Source organism: Salmo trutta, chromosome 26, assembly GCF_901001165.1.
Source record: "Salmo trutta chromosome 26, fSalTru1.1, whole genome shotgun sequence".
Lineage (NCBI taxonomy): Eukaryota > Metazoa > Chordata > Actinopteri > Salmoniformes > Salmonidae > Salmo > Salmo trutta.
Genome location: NC_042982.1, coordinates 32792813 through 32806759, shown reverse-complemented (window position 1 = coordinate 32806759; position 13947 = coordinate 32792813). Strand labels below are relative to the sequence as shown.

Here is a 13947-nt window from a genome sequence, read left to right as displayed (position 1 = left end):
GTTAAAGTGACTATGCATATATGATAAACAGAGAGTAGCAGCAGCGTAAAAGAGGGGTTGGGGGGCACACAATGCAGGTAGTCCAGGTAGCCATTTGATTACCTGTTCAGGAGTCTTATGGCTTGGGGGTAAAAACTGTTGAGAAGCCTTTTTGTCCTAGACTTGGCACCCCGGTACTGCTTGCCATGCGGTAGTAGAGAGAACAGTCTATGACTGGGGTGGCTGGGGTCTTTGACAATTTTTAGAGCCTTCCTCTGACACCGCCGTGGCTTGTTTGTGAATTTGTGTTTTACATTAGCCAGCCAGCCTACTTCTTGATTTAGTTTGTTCTTTACATGTATATTAGATTAAATAGCTGGCTACTTTGTGAATGTATCATATTAATGTCAATGGCTGCATACCAGCAGCATACTACCCTTCATCCCACTGCTGGCTTGCCTCTGAAGCGAAGCAGGGTCGGTCCTGGTTGGTCATTAGATGGGAGACCAGATGCTGTTGGAAGTGGTGTTGGAGGCCAGTAGGGGACACTCTTCCCTCTGGTCTAAGGAGATCCCAATGCTTCAGGGCAGTGAAGGGGACATTGCCATCTCTCGGATGGGACGTTAAGCGGGTGTCCTGACTCTCTGTGGTCATAACAAATCCCTTGGCTCTTATTGTCAGTTGAGTCTACTGAGGGGAGGACGGCTCATAATAATGGCCAGAAAGGAGCAAATGGAATGGCATCAAACACATGGAAACCATAGCTGATGTGTGATGAGCGTTCTGGCACAAAAATGGTTGCCGTGCGTCACCTAGGTCGGTGCTACACATTAATGGTGGAAGAGGTGAGTTTCCCCCTTACTATGTAAAGCGCTTTGAGTACCTCAGTTGGTAGAAAACACTGTAGTCCAATCTATTACCATTAATCCCTGGCTGTGACCCCACTTTCCGAGGTTGTCTCGGGGGGGAGTGGGATATGCAAAAAATACATTTTGCATACGTATAGTACACAGTGGGTCTTTCTATATACTAGGGACAACTTGTTACAGCTGTTGATAAGTCATTGATAATAATCTGCCAATTTGTATCTATACAAGCTCATAGCAAAACAGTAACAAGGTAATCACACATCACGTCTCCACACACTCCTGGAGTGATGCTCACCTGCCACTTTGTGGGGTCAGGGGTCAGCTGAGTACGATGAGTCCCTCCTCGATCAGACGGACAGCATCATTGCGTTTTGGTACACCAGAAGTACATTCTGGGGTTAAGACTAGATGAAGGTTTATGCTATAGTGGATGAATTTGGTTGTGTTGAGGTTAGGACGTTAGGTGAAGCTTCATGCTATAGTGGATGGATTTGGTTTTGTTGGGGTTAGGACGTTAGATTAAGGTATTCTCAAGGTAAGGGGTGGTTGAGAGTTTGGGTGTGGGAGCATTTCAGCTGGAGCTGATGAAAGGGTCTGCTCTGCATTGGCTGTATGTTCACTTCAAAGCTCACTTCTATTGTCCTTATTCTGAATTAGCCACATGTTTTATGTTTCTCCTTGTCTTAAGCATCAGTGAGCCTTTGAAGTGCAAAGTAAATCATCTTAACCACTTTTCTTAACCGCTTCCTATATCGCAACAAAGCATCCTTCACTCATGCTGCCAAACATACCCTCGTAAAACTGACCATCCTACCGATCCTCGACTTCGGTGATGTCATCTATAAAATAGCCTCCAACACTCTACTCAACAAACTGGATGCAGTCTATCACAGTGCCATCCATTTTGTCACCAAAGCCCCATACACTACCCACCATTGCAACCTGTACGCTCTCGTTGGTTGGCCCTCGCTTCATACTTGTCACCAAACCCACTGGCTACAGGTTATCTACAAGTCTCTGTTAGGTAAAGCCCCGCCTTATCTCAGCTCACTGGTCACCATAGCAGCACCCACCCGTAGCACGCGCTCCAGCAGGTATATCTCAATGGTCACCCCCAAAGCCAATTCCTCCTTTGGTCGTCTTTCCTTCCAGTTCTCTGCTGCCAATGACTGGAACGAACTGCAAAAATCTCTGAAGCTGGAGACTTATATCTCCCTCATTAACTTTAAGCACCAGCTGTCAGAGCAGCTCACAGATCACTGCACCTGTACATTGCCCATCTGTAAACAGCCCATCTATCTACCTACCTCATCCCCATACTGTATTTATTTATTTATCTTTCTCCTTTGCACCCCAGTATCTCTACTTGCACATTCATCTTCTGCACATCTACCATTCCAGTGTTTAATTGCTATATTGTAATTACTTCGCCACCATGGCCTATTTATTGCCTTAACTTACCTAATTTGCACTCACTGTATATAGACTTTTTGTTTTCTTTTGTTCTACTGTATTATTGACTATATGTTTTGTTTATTCCATGTGTAACTCTGTGTTGTTGGATGTGTCGAATTGCTTTGCTTTATCTTGGCCAGGTCACAGTTGTAAATGAGAACTTGTTCTCAACTAGCTTACCTGGTTAAATAAAGGTGAAATAAATAAAAATAAAATTCTGTTCAAACACTCGGTCGGCGAGACAAAATCAGTCGGGGTGTTAACTTACTGTTGAGAGTTAGAATAGTAGAATACACAAGGTGACATTTAGAAATGTGGTTGTGCATCAGCAGTTTCTCTGTTATGTCAGTCACTAACAGCATTTCCATCCACAGTTTTTATGCCAGGAAAGTCATACCGTATAGACAGAGAATCACCACAGTCAGACAGTTCCTTCTGGATGCTAACATCTGTAAAATCAGTGTGTTTAGCCTACACAGTGTAGTCTCGTTGTGTTTGGTCTGCAGACCCTGATGGTGTGCTGAATGCTGTTTGGGGGTGGCCATGGTTAATATTCTTTTGACCTTAAGGCTGCCAATTTTGGTGGTCCTCCATGCTTTTCTTTGGTCTGCATCAATCCAGATCTCATTATGGTGTGCCCTTGAAGAAGTTTATAAGCAGTAGCAAATATGGAATTAGAACACAGTCAGCACCGTGACGTACAGTAATACCATTGTTGCGTCAAAAGACAGGTATTGATATTCAAGGCGTTCAGATTTTCAACTGATTTCAAAGATAAAACACCAGCAGGGGGCGAAAGAGTGTATGCATTGTGGAACCCATCATTAGCTTGTGTTTCCCTGGGGAACATATATACTGGTGCACCTTTGTGATAGCAGGTGGTGAAATGTTTGGTGGAAAAGCATTTCACTGGAAGTCCTTCACGGAAGAGGAGACTCATCCATACACATTCAGCTCATTTAGGATTCTGGAGACTCAACCGGTAGGCACATGGACATTGTTGTGTAAAATTGTTGCAACTTAGGTGTTTATTTGTGTTGAGAATTGAGACCAATTGTCTAATTTAGTATATAGTATAATTTAGATAATATGACTACATTGAGATTATGTATTTAATTTGAAATGACCTTACTTGAAGTAATGTATATTTATTTTTGTGTTTTGCCTTTAAAGGTTATCAACCTAATTAACTAATTATCAAGCTAACTAAAGAACTAATTAACTAACTAACTGACTAAAGAAATAAAAGAAATTAGAAGAAAATTGAGTTGTCCCTTGCGTCCTTCAGTCCTTAAAGGCCTTTTTCAAGTTTGGGCAAAGAGCTGCAGTGTGAACCATACACAACTTGACAGTTGATAACCGCGTGGCAGGGAAGACAAAAGGATTAACGGCCTGAAGTCAGGAGAGCTGTCGTCGCAGAGAGGAATATTGACTGACGTCTCAACATGGCGGAGGAAGCTCTTGGAATAACAGTGAAGGAGCTGAAGCAAAAAAGAACTTTAGCTAAAAGCACTTTTACCAAGCAGGCGAACTTCCTCAGCAGAGTCGCAAAGCACATGACTAAAAGAGAACTACAAGAGGAGTTCAAGAAGCTCAAGTCGGAGGCGAGGACGGTCAGTGAGACAAATGACGAGTACAGGGCTGGCCTTCTGGCAGACATTGGAGCTGGAACCGATGAGGGTGAAGAAGCTGAACTGAGCAAGGAGAAGCAGAATGAAGTTGAGAAGACGTTCCAAGAATGCGAAGCACGATTGGATGAGGTCAGGGAGATGGTCCAGTCCAATCTATGGCCTAGATATGGCGAAAATGAGGTGAAGTCTGCAATCCATGAAGCCGAGACAGCCTGTGATGGAGTTGCTCAGATACCTGTTACCGCTATAAACAGAGATGGCTTTGAGCTACGGTGGGATAGGGTGAAAACACAAGTCCAAAATGCAATCGCAAGCCTAGCAGAGTGGGAGATGTGGATTCCGGTGGCAGAAAAGGAAAGGCTCGGAGGGAGAGTGAAGGATCTGAAGGCATTCGGCAACAACCTTGAAGCAAGGAGGGCAGGATTTCTCACAGCACAAAGAATTGCAGAAGAGGAGAGAGTCGGAGGGAGAGTGCCGCAGGTGCCCATGGCAGCTCCACAACCGACACTGAGGATAAAGCCAATCTGTCTACCCAAGTTCAGTGGGTATAAAAGGAACTTCCATCGATGGAGAAGAGACTGGGAGAGTCTGCAAAAGCAGGGGGAACCAACAGGCTCAGTCGAGGTAAAGAGGATCCAACTTATTGACAGTATAGATGAGAGGATATGCAGAGGCCTCCGTTTGTCTTCCTACAACACTGCTGAGGACATGTTCAGGCTGCTGGAGAACAGATATGGAAACAAGTCTACAATTGCCTTGGAGATAATGGAGGATCTGGAGAAAATTCCTGCTTTAACCTCTCTCGGGTATGTGGGACGATTTCGTCCCACCTACGTAACAGCTACTGAAATTCCAGTGGCGCGATTTTTGAATCGTTAGAAATACTATTACTTCAATTTCTCAAACATATGACTATTTTACAGCTATTTAAAGACAAGAATCTCGTTAATCTAACCCCACTGTCCGATTTCAAAAAGGCTTTACAACGAAAGCAAAACATTAGATTATGTCAGCAGAGTGCCCAGCCAGAAAAAATCAGACAGCCATTTTTCAAGCTAGCATATCATGTCACATAAACCCAAACCACAGCTAAATGCAGCACTAACCTTTGATGATCTTCATCAGATGACACACCTAGGACATTGTGTTATACAATACATGCATGTCTGTTCAATCAAGTTCATATTTATATCAAAAAACAGCTTTTTGCATTAGCATGTGACGTTCAGAAAAAGCATAACCCCCGCAAACTTCCGGGGAATTTACTAACAGTTTGCTAAATTACTCACGATAAACGTTCACAAAAAGCATAACAATTATTTTAAGAATTATAGATACATTACTCCTCTATGCACTCGATATGTCCGATTTTAAAATAGCTTTTCGGATGAAGCACATTTTGCAATAATCTAAGTACATAGCCCGGCATTACAGGGCTAGCTATTTAGATACCCACCCAGGTCAGCCTCCACCAAAATCACATTTCCTATAAGAAAAATGTTCTTACCTTGCTTGTTCTTCATCAGAATACACTGCCAGGACTTCTACTTCAATAACAAATGTTGGTTTGGTCCCAAATAATCCATCGTTATATCCAAACAGCGACGTTTTGTTCGTGAGTTCTAGACACTATCAGAATGCTTCTTCACGGTCCCGCGCATGGCGCATTGGCGTGTCAAAAATGTCTAAATATTCCATTACCGTACTTCGAAGCATGTCAACCGCTGTTTAAAACCAATTTTTATGCCATTCAACTCGTAGATAAGTGATAATATTCCGACCGGGAGTATGCATTGAGCCTAAACAGCCGAATAAAATTTCTCCTCAGAAGCGACTCATGCACGCGCCTCATTCAAAGGTCCTCGGAGCAGCCACTTACAAAAGGTGATAATGTGTTTCAGCCTGAGGCTCCCTCGTAAACCTTCAGTTATTTCCCGGGCTCTGAGAGCCTATCGGAGCCCTGGGAATTGTCACGTTACAGCTAAGATCCTTACTTTTCAATAAAAAGATGCAAGACGCACGACTCCTTGTCAGACAGGGTACTTCCTGCTTGAAACCTTGTCAGGTTTTTGCCTGCCATAGGAGTTCTGTTATACTCACAGACACCATTCAAACAGTTTTAGAAAATTCAGAGTGTTTTCTATCCAAACCCGAACAATAATATGCATATTCTAGCTTCTGAGTTGGTGTAGGAGGCAGTTAAAAATGGGAACATATTTTTTCCAAAATTCTCAATACTGCCCCCTAGCCCAGACAGGTTATTAAGGGCAAATCAGCCTAGGAAAGTTATCGACATGATCCAAACTATAGAGAAGGCCCTGGATGACCTCACGGAGCTTGGAAACACAGGAGCCATCAACAACCCTCTAGTGATCAGATCCATAGAAAGCAAGTTACCTGACGACATCAAGAGGGAGTGGCTTGTCTTCATGGTTAATCCGAGGAATAATGTCACACCAGATAATCACTTTGAGAACCTTCTTAAATTCCTGAAAACACAAGAGGAAATTCTTGAAAAACTGGAGCAGCTGGGAGTGAGTGAAAGGCCAGAAAAGAGAAATGCTTGCATGGAGAGGAAATATGCGTCCACGCGGTCCACAACGAAAGGAGGCTGTGTTGTGTGTGGTGATGAAAAGCACAGAGAAAAAATATTCTTTTGCAAGCGTTTCAAGGAACTGAAGCCAGTGGAAAAGTTGGCTGCTGTAGAAAAGCTGGGGGCCTGCAAGAGGTGCTTGTTCTGTCATGGAGAAGATGATGAATGCAAAGAGACATACCTGTGCAGGAACAGAAACTGTAAAAAAGACCACCATTTCTTTCTATGCCTGAAGGGAGACTTCAGGAGGAGTGACTCAGAAAGAAGACAATTCAGTGTGAGAAGGCATACGCGGACTGAGGAGCAGGAAGAATTTGTATCTAAACTCTCCCCAGAGATGGCGGACAAATTCAAGAGAGCGTTCACCAACATCACCACAAAGACAAACTGTGGTGAAAAGATCCAGCTTGGAGAGATTGTGTCAAGTGCAGTAGAAGAATTGCCAGTTATTCTAATGCTGCTCGAGGTAACTGCCAATGCAGGACAAAAAATTGGAACCCTGATCGACTTGGCATCGGACACAAATTATATCACCCACAGAGCTGCCAGGAGATTAAATCTTCGAAGTGAAAACATCACTTTAGTCGTCCATGGAGTTGGGGGGATGGCCATGAAGGTTAAAACCAGAAGATATCTCCTCAGAGTGAGGGTCAAAATGCCTAGAGGCACAGAAAGAGCCCATGAGCTTGTCTGCTATGGTTTGAATGAATTTGCCAACATCCACAGAGTCATCAAACCTGAGCAACTCAAGAAGTTCTTCCCAGAAGTCAGTCTAGGAGATCTGAGGAGACCGGAGAGCATTGAGCTACTGATAAGCCACCGCGAAGGAAGACTTGCTCCGCAAAGAGTGAAGGTGATTGGAGACCTTGTCTTATGGGAGAGCCCGCTAGGAAAGATTGTTGGTGGAGCACATCCAGATCTGTTTGAAGAAGTCGATATGGCCGCGCACAGGTCTGGAACGCACTTTGCTCGATCCATGAGAGCAACCGCTGTCAAGTATCAAGAGATAACTAAAACACAAGAGTTCACAGCTGAAACCAGAGAGTTCTTGGATTGGTGGAAATGGGATAGCATTGGAGCAGCTTGCGAACCGAAGTGTGGAGGATGCCGGTGCGGCAATTGTCAACCAGGAGGCAAGGAAATGACTCTGAGTGAGGAAAGGGAGCTGGAGATCATAAGGAAAGGCCTCACCTACATCAAAGCAGATGCTCACAGCGATAAACCGCACTGGGACACAAAATACCCCTGGATTCAAGATCCAAGTTCCCTTCCTTACAACAGGAGTGGGGTTGAAGCCACCTTCTTAAGAACAGAAAAACAACTCAAGAAAGAGCCAGAGTGGAAAATAGCATACACAGCTCAAGTGCATGAAATGGTGGAGAGAAGAGCAGCAAAGAAACTCACCAAAGAGATGATCGCCAGCTGGAAAGGACCAGTATGGTATGTCAGCCACTTGGTGGCGCCAAACCCACACTCTGTCACAACACCTGTGCGACTGGTATGGAACAGCAGCCAGAAGTTTAAAGGGGTCAGCATGAATGACCTGCTGCTGAAAGGGCCTGATGTTCTCAATCCCATCCGAGCAGTACTACTCAGGTTCAGAAGAGGTGTCCATGCTGCTCTTGGCGACATCAGGAAGATGTACAATTCGGTGTGGTTAGAAAACCTGGAGATGCATCTCCACAGATTTCTCTGGAGAAACACTGAGGAGGAAGAGATTGAAGAGTATGCCATCACCAGAGTCAACATTGGCGATCGACCAGCAGGGTGCATTGCACAACTGGCCATGAGAGAGACAGCAAAACTGCCCATGTTCGCTCACCTGGAGGAGGAACGTAGGATCCTTGAAGAGGATGCCTATGTCGATGACATCCTGACAACCCATGGAAGAGTACAAAAGCTGGACAAGGACACCAAAGGAGTTGAAGAGATCCTGAGGACAGGCGGATTCTTCCTCAAACCCTGGGTCCGGTCAGGCCAAAGTGGGAGGCAGGAGATCGTACCAGGAGAACAAGGAGCGGTGTCAGGGACAGTACTTATTCTCCCAAACCAGATGAGGAAAGGAGACAATAAAGCCCTTGGAGTTGGATACCTTGTTGAAGAGGACAAACTGTACCTAATGACTTCAATCAATTTCTCAAAGAGGAAAAAGATGAGAGTCGGACAAAATCTCCTTGAAGAAGAGGTGAGAGGGAAAACTCCAAACCCACTGACGAGAAGAGAACTGCTAAGCCAAGTAGCTAGCCTGTATGACCCAATAGGCCTCGTCACACCTGCCAAACAAAAGGGCGCCATTCTTGTCAGAAAGGCGTTTCAAGAAGCTGGAGGCAAAACTCTGACCCGAAACACGTGGGACAAACCTCTGTCTGAACAATTGAGAGAAGAAGCCATCAAACTGTTTGAGGAGTACACACGTCTTAGCCAAATCACCTTCCACAGAAGCCTCACACCAGTCAACTGGATTGGTAAACCTTGGGGAATAACATTCTCTGACGGAAGTGAGAAGAGCTATGGAGCCGTAGTGTACTTCAGATGGGAAACCGAGCAAGGCATCCAAGTCAGGTTGGTTGAGTCCAAAGCAAAACTCACACCTTTGGACCAAAATGGGGAGGCAGTGAAAGCTGAAATCTGCGGTGCTGTCTGCGCAGCACGACTTCGAAAGTACGTTGAAAAACACAGTCGTATAGAAATTGAACGATGGCTCCATCTGCTGGACAGTCAAACTGTGGTGGGAGCTATCCAGAGAGACAGTTATGGGTATCAATCTTTCTTCGCGAACAGAGTTGGAGAGATCCAGAAATCCACATCTGTCGAAGACTGGTGGTGGATCCCGGGAGGCCTGAACAGTGCTGACATCATAACAAGGGGGGCAGCCCCGGAAGACCTCCAAGAAGATTCCATGTGGCAAAATGGACCAGCGTTCCTGCGGCAACCCATGGAAGAGTGGCCACAGAAGTCAGCCAAAGAAATTGCAGCTTATGCCACGGAAGGCATAAACAAACTTCAAAGGAAATATTTCTCTGCAGCACTGACCAGAGCGCAGGCCAAGAGAAACAAGAATGATGTACTTCCTGAAGTTGAAGTTCAGAAGGAAAGTCAGAGTGATGCACAGCAAAGCAGGCAAAATAACCCAGATGAACCTAAGACTAAGATCCGAAGACCACCAGCTGGCTCTGCGGTAACAAAACTGATTGACATCAGGAAATTCAGCAGCCTGACCAGGCTGATCCGAGTCATTGCCTGGGTTTGGAGAGCTGCAACGAAATGGAAAGAAGTGTTGACCAGGAATTCAGCCTCAGATAAACCAAAGTGGGAGGAAATTCTTTCAACAAACTGGAAGTCCAGAGGCAAACAAGCTGTACTCACTGTTGGGGAGTGTGAAGATGCACTAAGAGACCTGTTCCTTGCAGCTCAAGAAGGTATAACCTTTCAAGGCACCACTCTCAACAGACTCGCTGTTTACAGAGATGAAGAGACTGGGCTCTTGGTTTGTGGAGGGAGGTTCAAGATCTTTGATGAGGACGAGACTGCTGTATCAATTCTACCATATGAGGCATGGATATCCACTCTCCTAGCCCAAGAGGCTCATGATGCAAACCATGAAGAAATAGCAGGTACACTCCTCCGGATGAGGAAGAAAGCCTGGGTGATAAAAGGCCGGAAGCTGGCTAAAAAGAGAGTTGACAACTGTGTGGTGTGCAGAAAGGCTAGGGCCAGAAAGTGCCAGCAGATCATGAGTGACCTTCCACCCGAGCGTATAACACCAGCCAGACCATTTGAGTATACAACAGTGGACTTATTTGGACCATATGAAGTCAAGGATGAGGTGAGAAAGAAAGTCAAGCTCAAGGTGTGGGGAATTGTTTTCTGCTGTATGGCATCCAGAGCTATACACACAGATGTTGTCAGTGACCAGTCAACTGAAGGCTTCTTACTGGCCTACCAAAGATTCACGGCACTGAGAGGGCATCCAAAGAAACTCTGTTCAGATCCTGGAAAGAACTTTGTGGGTGCTAGACCTGCCCTCAAAGAGCTCTACCACTTCCTGGATCAACAAATTACATCTGAGCTTGAAAATGAAGCTTCAAAGCATGGAACAGAGTGGAGCTGGAAGATCCACCCAGCAGACTCCCCTCACAGGAATGGTGCTGCAGAAGCAGCTGTTCGCACTGTGAAGCGGGCCTTGCACAATATGAGAACCTTCCCAAGTTATCCCATCTCAACTTTGAAGCATGTTTGTGGAGACAAAGCAAAGAAACGTTCAACCAAAATCCCTGCTACAATTCTTCACAGGGACGTCAGGCGATTGGTTGTGTTATTACCTGTAGAAGAGCAGAAGTAAAGCCATCGAAGATGGAGCCGATGTGACCTCCTTGGGTTCAAGAACCAGGAGATCAAGTGGGAGGTGTTGCGTCAAAAGACAGGTATTGATATTCAAGGCGTTCAGATTTTCAACTGATTTCAAAGATAAAACACCAGCAGGGGGCGAAAGAGTGTATGCATTGTGGAACCCATCATTAGCTTGTGTTTCCCTGGGGAACATATATACTGGTGCACCTTTGTGATAGCAGGTGGTGAAATGTTTGGTGGAAAAGCATTTCACTGGAAGTCCTTCACGGAAGAGGAGACTCATCCATACACATTCAGCTCATTTAGGATTCTGGAGACTCAACCGGTAGGCACATGGACATTGTTGTGTAAAATTGTTGCAACTTAGGTGTTTATTTGTGTTGAGAATTGAGACCAATTGTCTAATTTAGTATATAGTATAATTTAGATAATATGACTACATTGAGATTATGTATTTAATTTGAAATGACCTTACTTGAAGTAATGTATATTTATTTTTGTGTTTTGCCTTTAAAGGTTATCAACCTAATTAACTAATTATCAAGCTAACTAAAGAACTAATTAACTAACTAACTGACTAAAGAAATAAAAGAAGTTAGAAGAAAATTGAGTTGTCCCTTGCGTCCTTCAGTCCTTAAAGGCCTTTTTCAAGTTTGGGCAAAGAGCTGCAGTGTGAACCATACACAACTTGACAACCATAAAACTCAAATGAACCGCCCAGTCTCAAATAGCCGCCTGTCACTTTTAGTAGCCGGGTATTGGCACACATTTCAGCAAATAAACACTGGTTCAAAAAAACACTGGGTCTAAAATCATTGTTTACGAGTGAACTTCAGTGAGTACCATAAAGAATAGAAAGGAGAGCAAGATAGACGTGAAACAGAAGTTTTACGTTAATAGCCTTTTGTTCAGATGTTACGTTTCTGGCTTCAATTAGGCTGCACAAAGAAGGAGCACTATTTTCAGAAGATGCCTGTTACGGTCGTGATAATGGACGGACCAAGGCGCAGCGTGAGTCGAGTTCCACATCTTTATTTGCAGTGAAAACTTAAAAAAAAAACAATAAACATACAAGAACATGAACTATGTGGTGCTGAATGCACTCACACAAAACAATATCCCACAAACACAGTTGGGGGAAAAAGGGCTACCTAAATATGATCCCCAATTAGAGGCAACGATTACCAGCTGTCTTTAATTGGGAACCATACAAACCACCAACATAGACATACAAACGCTCTAGTCACGCTCTGACCTATACACCATAGAGACACCCAGAGGGCTCTCTATGGTTAGGGCGTGACAGTTACTCTTGATACTAGAAGCAACATTTATTTTATAACCTCTAATTTTGCTACTTCTATGAGAGGGCAGAACTATAACGAGCAGCTGTTCACAGGACAAAACATATCTTACCTTGTTTTCTTACAGTATCATTTGATTAAACAGACTTTGTCAACTCTGATGTATTTTTGGAGGAGTGGTCAGTCAGTACCGTAACCAATCAGTGTCTAATAAGACAGGAACAGAAGACTAAAGTGCAGCCCTGGAGTTTGGGTTGGTGTTATATAAATCGGCATGCAGCTGGTAGTGGAGAGTAAGGGGAGTGGTGGTAGCGGAACCTATGGGCCAGAAAGAGAATCCATCAGAACAGATCTGAGGACATGTCTGTCTGCCATAATCATATCGTAGAACAGACCTAGCACACCCACTCACACCTGAGCCACAAACACATACCTCTCAAACCCTGCTTGATGCTCAACCACACACACACACCTTTCAGACCCCGTTCAGTGCACACACACCTCGGCTCTTCGGGCCTTCACTCAACAAAGGGCTTTTTTACAAGTCCTTTGTTGTAAGATTAAAAGAAAGACGGAAAGAGGAGGAGTGAGCATGTCCGCGCCCAGCCCGACTTCATCTGTTCTCTCCTGATTTCTCTGACGTGGTAGCAGCCAACTTTCCCCTCTTATTCTCTTTTAATATGAAGCCTTTTTCTTTCCAAAGGCCCCAGTGAAGCACTAAGCCCTCTGGTCCTGGGAGGGATCTATTCTCTGTCTGTAGACTAATATATCTGACCCATCCGCTCTCTCTTTTGTACTTCACAAGCTATGACTTAAAGTGTCAGATGCATAGCTTTGAGAGAATAGGGAGACTTGATTACTCTCCTAGCTAGCCAAAGTCAGCATGGAGTCTGAGACCCAGACAGACCGAGCAGTAGGGCTATGCTTTATAACTACAGACAGACCTCCAGGGCCCCCATCTTGCTGGCTTTCCTGTCTCACTGGCTACTTCATTCATCAGTTTATGTAATTGATAGGCTAAACCAGGGGGTAGGCAACGCTGGTCCTGGAGATCTATAGTGTTCCCAACCCAGAACTAACACATCTAAATAAAAAAGAATGAAATTACACGGAACCAAAGATCAGTTTGGTATTTCCCCTCCTGATGGATGTGGTCAGGATTTGGGGAGGGGAGTTAATCCTAGTTCTTCTACCCGGAGAAGAACTAGGATCAATTCACCATGGTACTGTGTATAGCCAGGGGCCTAAAGGGCCTGACAGTTCTATATTCACCTTGGTAGGCCTAAAGGACATGTGTCTGTGTTGGCTGTATTGATACAGTTTCTATTTGTTTCTATTGTGGACATGGTTGTGTGGGTGTGTGAGAGAAAAGAGTTATTCTGAACAAAAATATAAACGCAACATGTAAAGTGTTGGTCCCGTGTTTCATGATCTGAAATAAAAGATCCCAGAAATGTTTCATACGCACCAAAAGCTTATTTCTCTAAATTGTTGTGCACAAATTTGATTACATCCCTGTTAGTGAGCATTACTCCTTTTTCCAAGATAATCAATCCACCTGACAAGTGTGGCATATCACAAAGCTGATTAAACAGCATGATCATTACACAGGTGCACCTTGTGCTGGGGACAATAAAATGCCACTCTAAAATGTGCAGTTTTGTCACACAACACAATTCCACAGATGTCTCAAGTGCAATTGGAAGATCATTTAATGTTAATTTCTCTACCATAAATCACCTCCAATGTTGTTTTAGAGAATTTGG

General features: G+C 44.3%; 1 protein-coding gene across 5 annotated transcripts in view; it reads left to right on the top strand.

Annotated features, from left to right (window-relative positions):
* The window catches only part of slc36a4 (solute carrier family 36 member 4), a 237139-nt gene that overhangs the window by 117857 nt on the left and 105335 nt on the right, over positions 1-13947 (top strand). The gene's annotated exons all lie outside the window — the stretch shown is intronic.